Source organism: Urocampus carinirostris, chromosome 3 (genome assembly GCF_059441175.1).
Source record: "Urocampus carinirostris isolate Australia breed hairy pipefish chromosome 3, RoL_Ucar_1.0, whole genome shotgun sequence".
Taxonomy (NCBI): domain Eukaryota; kingdom Metazoa; phylum Chordata; class Actinopteri; order Syngnathiformes; family Syngnathidae; genus Urocampus; species Urocampus carinirostris.
Window position 1 is genome coordinate 51,537,089 of NC_142351.1, and position 12,086 is coordinate 51,549,174.

Here is a 12,086-nt window from a genome sequence, read left to right on the forward strand (position 1 = left end):
CGGTCTGAACAAATCCACCGACACCAACAGCAGCAAAACACACCCATCAAGCATATTCACAATTTTTTTATATTTGACAATATGACGTGACGATATGACGTTTTAACATTTTTTCCTGACATTTTCAACATCAATTAAACAATTTCAGAGTTATTTTCTTGTAACAGTAGTTAACCAGCGTGTAAAAGGCAATACTATTGTGCAAGGGCATAGCTCTGCCATCCCACCCTCCCAAGCAGCATTCTTCCAGTCCTGTATACGGTATGTATGTTACTTATAAGCTCCGAAATGACTGAACTGACTTTCGTCAAAGTTTACACCGTTGTACTTTAACCCTCCGCGAGTGTCTTTAGTTAGGTTTGGTGACAAAACTCCCCCTAATAAATACCTACAAAATCAATAAAAATCTGCTTTTGTGTCGTCTGCTTTTGTGGGGTCCGTAGCGCTTTCATGTGGCTAAATTGGGTACTGCAGCTCCAGAACATCAATCTTCTATCTGCCTGGCAATGCTGGCCCATGAAGGCCGCTTTATTAATACATTTATGCACTTTTACCGTTTAGTTTTTTCAGCAAACATATAATAATAATAATAATAATAATAATTTCCTTTGTATTGTCATTCTTTGTAACAATGTACACAGAACGAAATGTCGATACACCTGACCCGTTGTAGCGAGTCGATGCAGCCGCAGCCAACAGAGGGGGCCGCCATTATACCAATTAGGTATGTCTCGGCCGAGGCGCGAACCAGCGACCTCCCAGTCTCAAAGCGGGCACACTACCATCTAGGCTACTGAGCTGTAAGTCATAAGATTGAATAAGTAGTGGTTTTTAAGTGTGTATGTCCGAATGGGCATTTTTATGAGTCACAGGCCGCATTCGGTTGGAAAATTTGGCATAGGTCTTCGGCCAGGAGGGAAAAAAACATTGATTGGATTTTTAATATCTGGTGACACAAAGTCTCACATCTGATACCTCGGCAACACATGAGAAATGTAAATACTGTAGGCCCACCCAAATGTTCTCTTTCACTGATGGATAAAAATGGCGCTGCATTGCCGGGGTGATAGAAGATTGCTTTATTTTTATGTGAGCAGTAGGAAAGCAGTTTTTATTTCTACTGTACTACATTATATCATAATTATGTTTTATTGTTCAAACTGTGATATTAATTTTACAAGCAAGCACGATGCATTAAATGCTTTAATGAAAACTTGTCAGTTTTAATTGCGGTCATTATTTATTTTCCTTTGTTGCATATGATTAAGTTATTTTCAATAAATTTCCCTTCGCAGAGTGCAGGAATTAGAGACATGTGCCTGTTCCTTTAACACGTCACAAAAGCAAAGGACGTAATGTCATCACCACAAAGTTTATTTTGTACAATTAGTTACTTAAAATTTGGGAACAAAATAGTTTTCCCACAGTGATATAGGATCTATGTAGTATACATATTGTCACACAAACACCTTGCCCATCATTGCGGAGGTCCGGCTCATCTCTGAAAAGGGGGATGACTCTGTATACTGAATAACAACAGCGACCAAATATTGAAGGCGCAGTATCTGAGTCAAATCGGGAGGCTTCTCCTACTGGTAACCACAGAAACCAGTACTGTTTCACTGATTCAGCCGTTGCTGCTATGCATGCCTGCACATTCATGTCAATACATTTTATATTTCTATGTTAAGTTAAGTACTTGCCCTTTTCCTCGCAATTTGCTACTCCTACACAATCCCGGCAACATTTTGCTTTGCTGTCAATGTTTGATAAAACAAAAATGTTTGTAGTTTGTCATTTGAACATAGTAGCAATGGGATTTTGTTGTGTGAAACTGGAATGGGGTGGTTGATTAAATATATACTACTCTTGTCTTGGTTTTCCTGAATAGAAGTGCCTCATAACAAATGGTAATTATCGAAAAATGAAATATGACACGTTGTTGCTACAAGCTGACCAAAAACTACACACATACACAATGTAAATACTCATTGTCCATGTATACATGCACTATTCAATGGGCTTCATACAAAGATTTAAAAACAAAATCTTGGAGAGCACAGCTACAGTGCAACAGAAGCCCCAAAACACAACCTGGTAGGGATACAGGATTAATCAGGGTTCTCAAACGCGTGGCATGCGGGCCAATTGCAGCCTTCATACATGATGTTCCTTTCATATCAAGGCGAGGGCCTTGATATGAAAGGAACATCATGTATTATTTGACCTCTAGATGTCGCAGTATTCCATCCTCCATTCGAAAATGAGGATTGTTAATAAACAAGAATACAATCTATAGAGACACAAAGTTACCATGAAACAGTTTTTTTTCTATTATTCTTTTGCCCAGCCTTTTGCCACTTTCTATGTTTTTGGGAGTACCAATAGAGGCAAAAGAGTAGTGTGACAATAATGTCATCTCCCTTTAGGTTAGGTTCATGTCATATATAATAAACAGAAAGTTCTCAACCTACGAGTATTTTGAAATATGCAAATCAATATATATTTTTTCAATATATGACAATTCTACACTAGGAAGCAGTGAATAATACACACTGCCCCTTTACCTGCAGTCATAGTGGATTATGGATTAAGTTACTACAGATTGGTTTATTTTTACATTAATTCTTTAAAGTGTTTTTCAATGTAGAGAATTGTAAAAAATCTATTGATTTTTTTAACTATATTTGAGTAGAGTGGCGTGTTTTTAAAAAGCTTTTTGGTGAGAAAACAGCATTTGGCCCAACTTCATTCGGACCCTAAATCTGGCAGCCCCCAGGTAAATTGACTTCGAGACCCCTGATGTAAATGAAATGGATACCAAAGGAACTTATACATCCAGTATGTTGAAGCCTCCAAACATAACCACAAATAAATTAGTCGCCATGAAATAGTTGAAGTGATTTGGCGAGGCTCCATGGAAGCATTTTGTAACAAACTCTTGACACTTGTGCTTATTATTGAAATAAAACATTTGGTAGCATGCATGTATATATTATTGTGCCTCCTAATAACTGTTCATCTTCAAACTGGTACCAACTAATTTAATACAAAGTTATTTGATATGAATGAACGAATGAATAAATGGAATTTATTGTCATTACAGACGCTGCCCTACTTACCAACGAGTTAGGTTCCGGATGATCGTTCATAAGTCAAATTTGTTCGTAAGTTGCTTCAGTGCTAAAATTAGTATGTTTGTGGTTTATACAAGTATGTTTAAGGCTTGTATGAGTAACATTTATTGTTTTGGCCTAGAAAATAAACATTTCATAAAATAATATGCTCTTTAAAGATAAATAAAGATAAGTTTAACTTACTTTTGGAAGATGAGCTTCAACAGTTAGGTGACTTCCTCCTCCGTGGTAGAAAGTTGGCGAAAAAAAAGCGATCCGACTATTTTCTCAACCGCATCAATCTATTTTATTCCACTTTTATTTCAAAAGAAACGGCTCGCCTCTTCTTTACACTTTACACCAACCATATTGAGTGGATGCATGAGATACTAAACAATTAATGTTTACACATGAACTAGGAGGAGGAAGCGGATTTCTTCTCCAGGGTGGATGCTGGGTAACCTCTCACAGTGCCACACGTCGGTAGCAGCGGAAAGAAGCACTACAGTACTGTCCTGTACTCGGAAAATAAGTATAACTTATAGCAATGTCCAGATATTTTTCGACATCCCGAAAAAAGATGTTTGGATATACCTTTTTTTGTAACTCAAATGGTCATGAGTAGGGGAGCGTTTGTATATTAGTATAACAAAATTAAAGTGCAGGTAAATCAACTTATTATAATAAAACATAATCTATCTTGATTTTTAGAAAGATCTTAACCCCCTAAAGGGATAAAGTACCTTTTTGACCCTTCCTTATGTTTGGCTGCTCAAGTTCCCTTATTCATGAATGCTTTTTTTCTAACACATTTCACAATGTTGTTTTGGATTGCTTTTATGAGGACCGACTGATCTAATTAGCTTTAAATAAAAGCTTTGATTTGTTTGTACAATGTTATGTTGATAACAAAACTCAGTAGATGAAATCACAGCACGTCGAAAAAGGAAATTAGATCAAAGCTCCGTCTGCCTCAGCGGTTGTGCTTTTACAAGCACCTCTTTAATCCGGTCAAGAAATCTTTCTTGAAAACATGAAACAGCGGCGTATAATTGCTTCATTATCCCGCGGTTTGCTTTTAACTGCCTTTTCAAAAGTGGCATATTTTTTTGCTGCCAGTTTCTGGCATGTGTTGTGGTCCGACGAGACCTGGACGAAGGTGTAAATGATCTGACGGTGGACTCGACAGAGCGGACGCAAACCGCCAAAGAAACCATCTGCTCCTTTGGTCGGGGCGATGACAGGGAGAGTCACGGGGGGGATGCCGACACCTCTGATGAAAAATGGCTGATTCTGCTGCGTCATTTATTTCGGGTCTAAAAAGCTGGTGCTGACGTTCAAACTCAACGGCAACTTCAAACTTTTTAGAATCACTGCAGAAAAACTTCCTCTATTTTTGTAGACAACATCTGCAGCGAAGCTCCCTGCTCATGTTTACCGGTTTATCTTTCTGATGTTTTGGACCCCCCGGATGCTCCTTCGCTTCTGTGCTTCACGCGTTGTCACGGTATGTGTCAATAGCGCACCACATCTAAAAGCGAATAGATTCCCCATGATGGAAGTTAGGTGCCATTGCTCCCACAACGGAGTTGACATCCTTCCTGCCTTCCTTCCTCTTTTGGAATGCATGTGTAGCACGTATGCTATGCAAAGGAAATAAAAGCTCTTGGACACGCTTTAGGTTTGATGAGCGGTAAGATTAAGAGAGGAAACACCAGAGTCCAAATTAATTTGAACAATCAAGACAATAGACAACAATTAATATAACCCTTTGTAAAAGAACAGTCTTATTTGGTTTAAGGTACTTGATTATAAATCTTAAATTACCTAAATGGTTAATCTTGGTTTTCTAACCCTGTTATTTTTCAATTTCGGTTCGATAACCCGTCATGTACTCGAATTTCTGTTGATAACCTATTATTTAACATTTTGATGTATGCACAATGATGGCATTTTAGAATCAACCTAAATCTGTTTTCAAGTCAGAATTCAAAGTCACAGAATAATACAGTATACAATTCAATGACATTTCAAATAGATGACAAGAGGGTTTGTCAAAAAAAGCAAAGGAAACATGATTTTTATGTTTTCCAGTTTAGGTAACCTCAAATCCATGGAAATGTGCTCTAAGCACTCACTGGTTCTCAAAATTCAGCAATCCTCAGTCAAGACCAAAATAATAATCCAATTTCTACCGCTACCTTGATGTGAAGCCCTATGAGGAATCCGATTTTTCTTGGATTCCTGCTCTGGGTACCTCTGAGATTTCCAATTGTCCATTGAATTTTCCCAGGAGATAAAAATAGTTGGCCAAAACTCATCTAGATTGGGTCTTTTGTCTTCTGTGAATCACACCTCAACCAGGTAGAGTCAGGTTTTGTTTGAAAAGGGAAGATTTGGTTTGTCAAGCAATGTCTTGCTAACGATAGGTAATCGTAGGTCCTGTTTGTCGTCTACCTTGGCATGGGTGTCCTGCCTGCAGAGAGCAATGAGGTAAGACGCGCTAAGAGCACGCGCTATGAAGTCAATCATGTGGACTTTTCACAAAACTTTATCAAGACAGGGGATGAAAAATCGTTGTATGCAAATTGAAAAAAAAATCATTTGATAATTTAGCTATACAATGAAATATTTATTACACTGGGTTTCCAATCAAATCTTAATACGTGATCTACAGTGGGACCTTGGTTATCGCTGTTAATGGGGATCAAACCACCCCTGAAAAGTGCAAATCCGTGAAGTAGCGACGCCCCTTCAAAAATGCTTAAAAGAAAAAAATATATATATTATTCTATTCTATTATTATTATTTATTTAGACCTGCGAAGCTCTGAACCCGCGAATGTGGAACCACGAAGTACAGACGCCCCTTAAAAAATGCTTAAAAAAATAAAAAATAAAATGTTTTATTTTATTTTATTATTATTATTTTTTAGGCCCGCAAAGCTCTGAACCCGCGAACGTCGAACCGCGAAGTAGCGAGGTCCCACTGTAAATGTTAAACTAATATTTAATTTATTTGTTGGTTTATTTCTATCTCTCTTTTTAACAGGGGTTACATATGTTTGGCAGACTTCTTACTTCTGAGATTCAACACAACCCATTGTTTGAATTTCTGGTTGAGTTCTGGTTCATTCAAATTAAGTCAGTCAGACTAATGGAAAGATTAATAGAAATAATTATATTATATTAAATCCGTAATGTGCAGTATGGGCAGGGAGGTGAGGCAGTGCCTCGGCTGTCATCAAGGAAATATGAAACGGAAACTATATAGAACGGTTACATTCGTTAATTATTGAATTGTTCAAACAGTTGTCTACTCTTTGGCTTGTTCCTGTCGGGCGCGTACAATTCCAGTTTGAACGAATAGTGTGCCACAAACAGTAATTGTATTGAAGAACCACATACTTGCAAGGTTTTATTAAATTGTTTTTTGTTCACGGTGATAGTTCATGTGCATAGCTACATTTATTGTCCATCAAATGTCTGCTGCAAGATCTGACACTTGGTCAAAACTTTGAAATATTCAGGAAAAAAAAGGCCTGGCATCTAAATGTTTGTTTTCTCAGTAATAATCCATGGATATTTGATGTCTAGGTACTTTTTACATTTCCATTTTTAAATGAACTTTACTTGAAAATGGTGATTGTATCACAAGTCTGGCTCCTCCTTACCTGTCCGACCTTCTCCAGGTGCACGTCCCCACTCGCTCCTTCAGATCCTCGTCCTCCCTCCGCCTGTCAGTGCCCCCTGCCCACCTGAGCACCATTGGAGCCAGAGCCTTCAGTCGCGCTGCTCCCAAGCTTTGGAACAATCTACCTCCGGACCTCCAAAACTGCACACCTCTCTCCACTTTTAAGTCCCGTCTAAAAACACACCTGTTCAGGACTGCCTACAACACATAGCTTCTCCATTTCCTGTGTTTTTATGATTTTATGTCTTGTTTTTATTTATTATTTCGCTTACAACTTTTTAAATTGTATTTTTTTCATTGTCTGTACAGTGTCCTTGGGTGGCCTGAAAGGCGCTTTTAAATAAAATGCATTATTATTATTAAGTCTGATTGAGGAAACAAATTCACACGTACATTTTTGCTAGGTATGGAAAGGTGGTGTTTGAAGAAGAATGTGCAAAATCGTGCTGGAATTCTCAGTCGAGTCATTGGAGCAAAACACCAATTTGACCGTGTTTTTAATGAGAAATTGCCATTTTGAACTTGGGATCCAAAATTTGCAACATACCTGTATGTCTCCCTAAAAACAAAAAACAAGAACCTGTGTCTTCCAAGCAAGATGTACATGGTATGACAATCTATGTGTCAGGACCAGAACAGAGACAGGACCAACTTGTGTTGCGTTTCTCTCAGTTTTATTGGAAGAAAGGAAAGGGTTGCCCCCACGATCCGGTGATCGCTGGGCGCGGGAGGCAGGTTGCTCTAAATGCGGAAATGGAACTTCCGTGGCGAGCGATGCCGGTGTCGGGAACGGACAAACTGGTCAATAGAGCAAAAACGTCGGGTTTGGAAGCGAGTCGTAAGCCAGGAAAGGAGAGTAGATGTGGTCGGGACTAAAAAAGGTCGAAAGCCAAAAGACGGGAGAGTAGACGTGGTAAAGATCAAAAACGGGCCGAAGCCGGGGAACAGACAGGAGCAAAAAACAGGTTGGAGTCCGGGTAAAAAAAAAGCTTGCCTAGTGTAAACTGGTGTTCACAGACGGACTGACGACAGGTGACAGATAGACGTGGGTTTGAATAGTGACAGGGAGCCAATCAGAGTCCGAGGCAGGTGGCGCCAAAAGAGCGGGCACAGGTGCATCAAATCAGTAATCATGACATCATGTGGTTATCTAGAGTTTTGGTAATATTGTCCCACATGTAGGCATTGTTCTTATTTCCATCACTTCCTTCCAGAAATTGTATTGGGGTCACATGATTGACCAGAGAGAGACAGAAGGTAGAAAAGTAATAAAAACTGCTGGGTCTCCTTAAAAAAAGAAAAAAAAAAGAAATGTTCTTAACGCAAATATTACTACAGTGTGGACGCCGTCTGCAAGTTGTATAGAGATTTTGAATTTAGACTTCAGGGACTAAGAATGAATTCGAGATGTACTTCTACTTACAAATTTAATTGGCTCTTGGAGTAGCTTTGTAACCGGAAACATTTGTAAGTAGAGACACCTTTTCAATGTAAATGCTCTAGATTGTCCCAAGCTCCGCAAATGTTTTTTTTTTTTTTTATTAAATCAGAAGAGCATCAGAACACAAAACAAATACATGTTAAAATTGGAATACTGCACAATAAATATAAAACGAAAGTAACATAATGTAATAAACAAAGAATAAAGGAAATGATGAAAATATCCATTTATCTTTTAACTGGCCTCTTTGTTTACTTATCCTTGGTAGTGTTTTTTGCCTTGCCTTTCTTGAAAAACTGATCCAATGACGTCTTCTTTTACTACATTTTGACAATCTGTCAGAAATGCGCGAGGCAGACATCATCATAATGAGAGATATCCAGACCCATCAACACTTTTTCTGGGTGATATCTTTCCACAAATTCTTAAAATTTATGGAATTTTGCAAAAATGTGTTTAATTAGGTTTGATGGAATGATGGCGGTGTTCTTCTCCTTGTCATCTCTGAACTCCTTCCGCACGTCTGTCTGAGTCTTCATACCATTCCATGAGCTCTTGCTTATTTTCGAAGGCCCAAAAAAGTATTTTCTTTTTTTTTTCCTGTTGACTTTTCTGAATGTCGTTCGTGAAGTCCATTGTGAATAATAACCCTTTGTAGACTGCTTACAGAGTGACACGTGGACCAGAAGAAAATCCAGGGATTCATGCATATGCACTGGGTTTTCAGGAGTTTACAGAGCGGGAAGGAGACACAAAGAGCATGGTGGGATTCTCGCATAAGCACCGGATGCCAGGTAGATCTCTGGGAGCGGCGAATGGCAGCGTGTACTGTACTGTATTTTTGACTTTGTATCCTGAAACACCTTTTTAACTAGTGGCAATATTTTCCTGTTCAGGTACTTTGTAACCTAAAACCTTTGTATGTAAATATATTTGTAAGTAGATGTATCACTGTACTTACACATTCACTGCAGAAGGGCTGGCGCCCAGGAATTTAACAAAGCAATAGTTACAGGCCTATTTCTGTAATTCCCCCAGGATACAGATGAAACCTTTTAAGCAAATGGTTCTTCTTCAACATCTCCAACCTTTGTGCTCAACTATTTGTTGTTTGAGTATATGTGGTGCTGTGTTAGCGTCTGGTCTGACTCAGCATGACTAAAATCCTACGAGTGTACTCCAATTGCCCATTGGAGGTGGCATTCTCGTTTCTCTGTGTACATTAAAGGAATGTTGCTGGCCCCCGTCTCCACTTTTTACGCATTGTTAAGGATATTCCATCTGAGCCGGCAGTGACATCGACAAAGGGTTGTTTGAATGAAATGTTCCCACTACTGTTTTGCTCCTTTCCCGATAGCTTTAGCTAACATGATTCGATCCTTGGTGAAAATTGACTTAACAGACAGGACGTAAGTGTGGTTTATGCCTTATTTTTAAAAAATCAATTGGTAAGTTATGAAAAACTATGAACATGAACAACAAACATTTTATACTCGGAATATATTACTGATGTGCTCCTCGGCTGGGATCCCTGAAGCGCGTGCCGAGTATTTTAGATGAGTGGTTAATGAACCACAGGTCGAAGTTTGATGTTGATGACGTAAGCGGTGACGTTTGAAGTCCCACAAAACGGGTGTACCATGTGACTGAAAGCGGCAAAGGAACACCCCCAAAGTTGAGATTTCTTCTTAGTGCTATGTGTTTTTCAATAGCAGGTAAAATTAACTGCACGAAACAAAACACCTGGGTCAAAAAATATTGCTTTTTAAATAAAAATGAATACACACTTTGTTTTAACTCCTTATTTCACTTTTTCACCTGTTGAATAAGCACAAAGTAACACAGAACAATTCATGATACACCCTTACTCTGCTATGCTCTTTATACTCTCTTTGAATAGGTTTTTTTCATATTTTACACTCCAAAGTTTTATTGCATGCACCAAGCATGTTATTCATTTTTTCGTCTACATGATGGAAATGAAACGTCTCGAAGCTCTTACGTGTGTGTAGAGCCCCTGCAGGCTTTCGCTGCTTCATGGGGCTTCATTTTGCCAGCACTAAAATATAATTATACACAACAATAAACAAGGAATATCCCCCTAAAGCAAACGAAAAGCACAACTAATGTATTGAAGAAGTCATATAACTCATAAACTTACAGGTCTAGATCGTCCAAGTATTCAATATTGAGCTTGGAGCCTGTTGCTGTGGGAATTGTGTGTTTGCCATGTTCTTTTAGACTATTTCCTGATATGTGAAAGACATGCCCTAAGCTGGCTAGTACAAAACAAAGGCGAACCAAATGTCTGCCGCAGGGTGTTCAAATGAAATTGTGGGGGCAGAACAACTATCGTGATTGGAGAAAAATGTAGGTGAAATGTACTGGAAAACGTCAACAGAGCCAATAAAGCAGCCCCAACAGAAACACAGTCATTAGTGAAGCATTTTCTTGTGTACAATGTGTCGCAAGACTGAAAAGCATTTTGGCTCTCGTATGGGTTGGAGGTGACCTGGGGCTGACAGTGCATTGGAAGTAGTTCTTGGCGACAAGGGTGGTTCCGGTGTTACAGTGATAGTGATTCCAGCTCTGTGCCTATCTGGAATGGCAGAGGACTAATTATGCAGCCATGGCACGCACTTATGCCAGGCTGGGAGAGTGATACATGGTCCTTTTAACTAAAAAAGTACTATGGTGCCTCTATTTCCAAGTTTAATTAGTTTTGGTAGTAGCTTTGTAACCTGAAACATTTGTAAGTAGAGAGGCCTTTAGAATGTAAATGTGCCAATCTGTTCCAAGACCCGCAAAAGTAAAATATATTTTTTTAATAATGCCTTTTGTGTGTCTTTAAGGCCGTGTTTTTCAACTTTCTGGAGCAAATCTTGAGTTCCCACTGTGATAGAAAATATTATATAATTAGAGTTTCTGCTCCAGTTTTAAATTTTAAATTGTCAATAAAGGCTAAAATGTACCTTAAGTTAAACATGAAGTTGTTATCATCGTGTCTTAAAAATAATTGATTTTATGTGGCTGCTTGACTAAAAAGGTAGTTTTTGTTGGTTTTCTCTTGAGAACACAGGGGGTTGGGACACGCTTTCTTGTGGTGTGTCTTGGGCAAGTACAGCCTTGTGACACCCATCCCTCTTCAGACCAACATATGTTTCTACCTGGTCCTCGAACCGAGGATCTTTCATGTATTAGTGCTAACCACTGCACTATGGTTGTACTGAATTAAATCTTGGTAACTACTCTCAATTTATCGTTTTTATGTTTAACTCGTTCTTTTAATAGTTTTAAGAAAACATAAGAAGAACAATTTATGATTAATATACATTCGTTGCTTGTAATGAAGAATGCTCATAATGCCAGAGTTGTTCTATTTTGATTTTTATTGAATGTCTGCAGTAAGTATGCTTGTAGTGCCAAGGTTTCTTATTTGCGATCACTGTTGGCATCATTTTCACTGTTTGCCGATCGTGTTGCTTTTCTTTGATCAACACACCCTTTAGGGTTGATCTACTTTATGTGACCTAGACGTTTCTAAAACAGAAAAGGTCTGGGGAGGGACCTTTAGAACATGCTGGATATTGTACATCTTGATTGTTTTTTTCTAGACCTCTCTTGTTCTCTTTGCGGGCTCAAAATCCATTTGTATCTTTTTTTACCTATTTTGAGTGTCTATTATTACAATAAATGAGTTGAAAGATGCAAACATGTACTTGTACTTGCCAGTAGCATACTTTTTTAATACTTATTGTCAGTAAGTTTTTTTCCAAAATAAAAAAAAAATTAAAAAAAATACATGAATAAATAAATATTTAAATAAAATACTCATG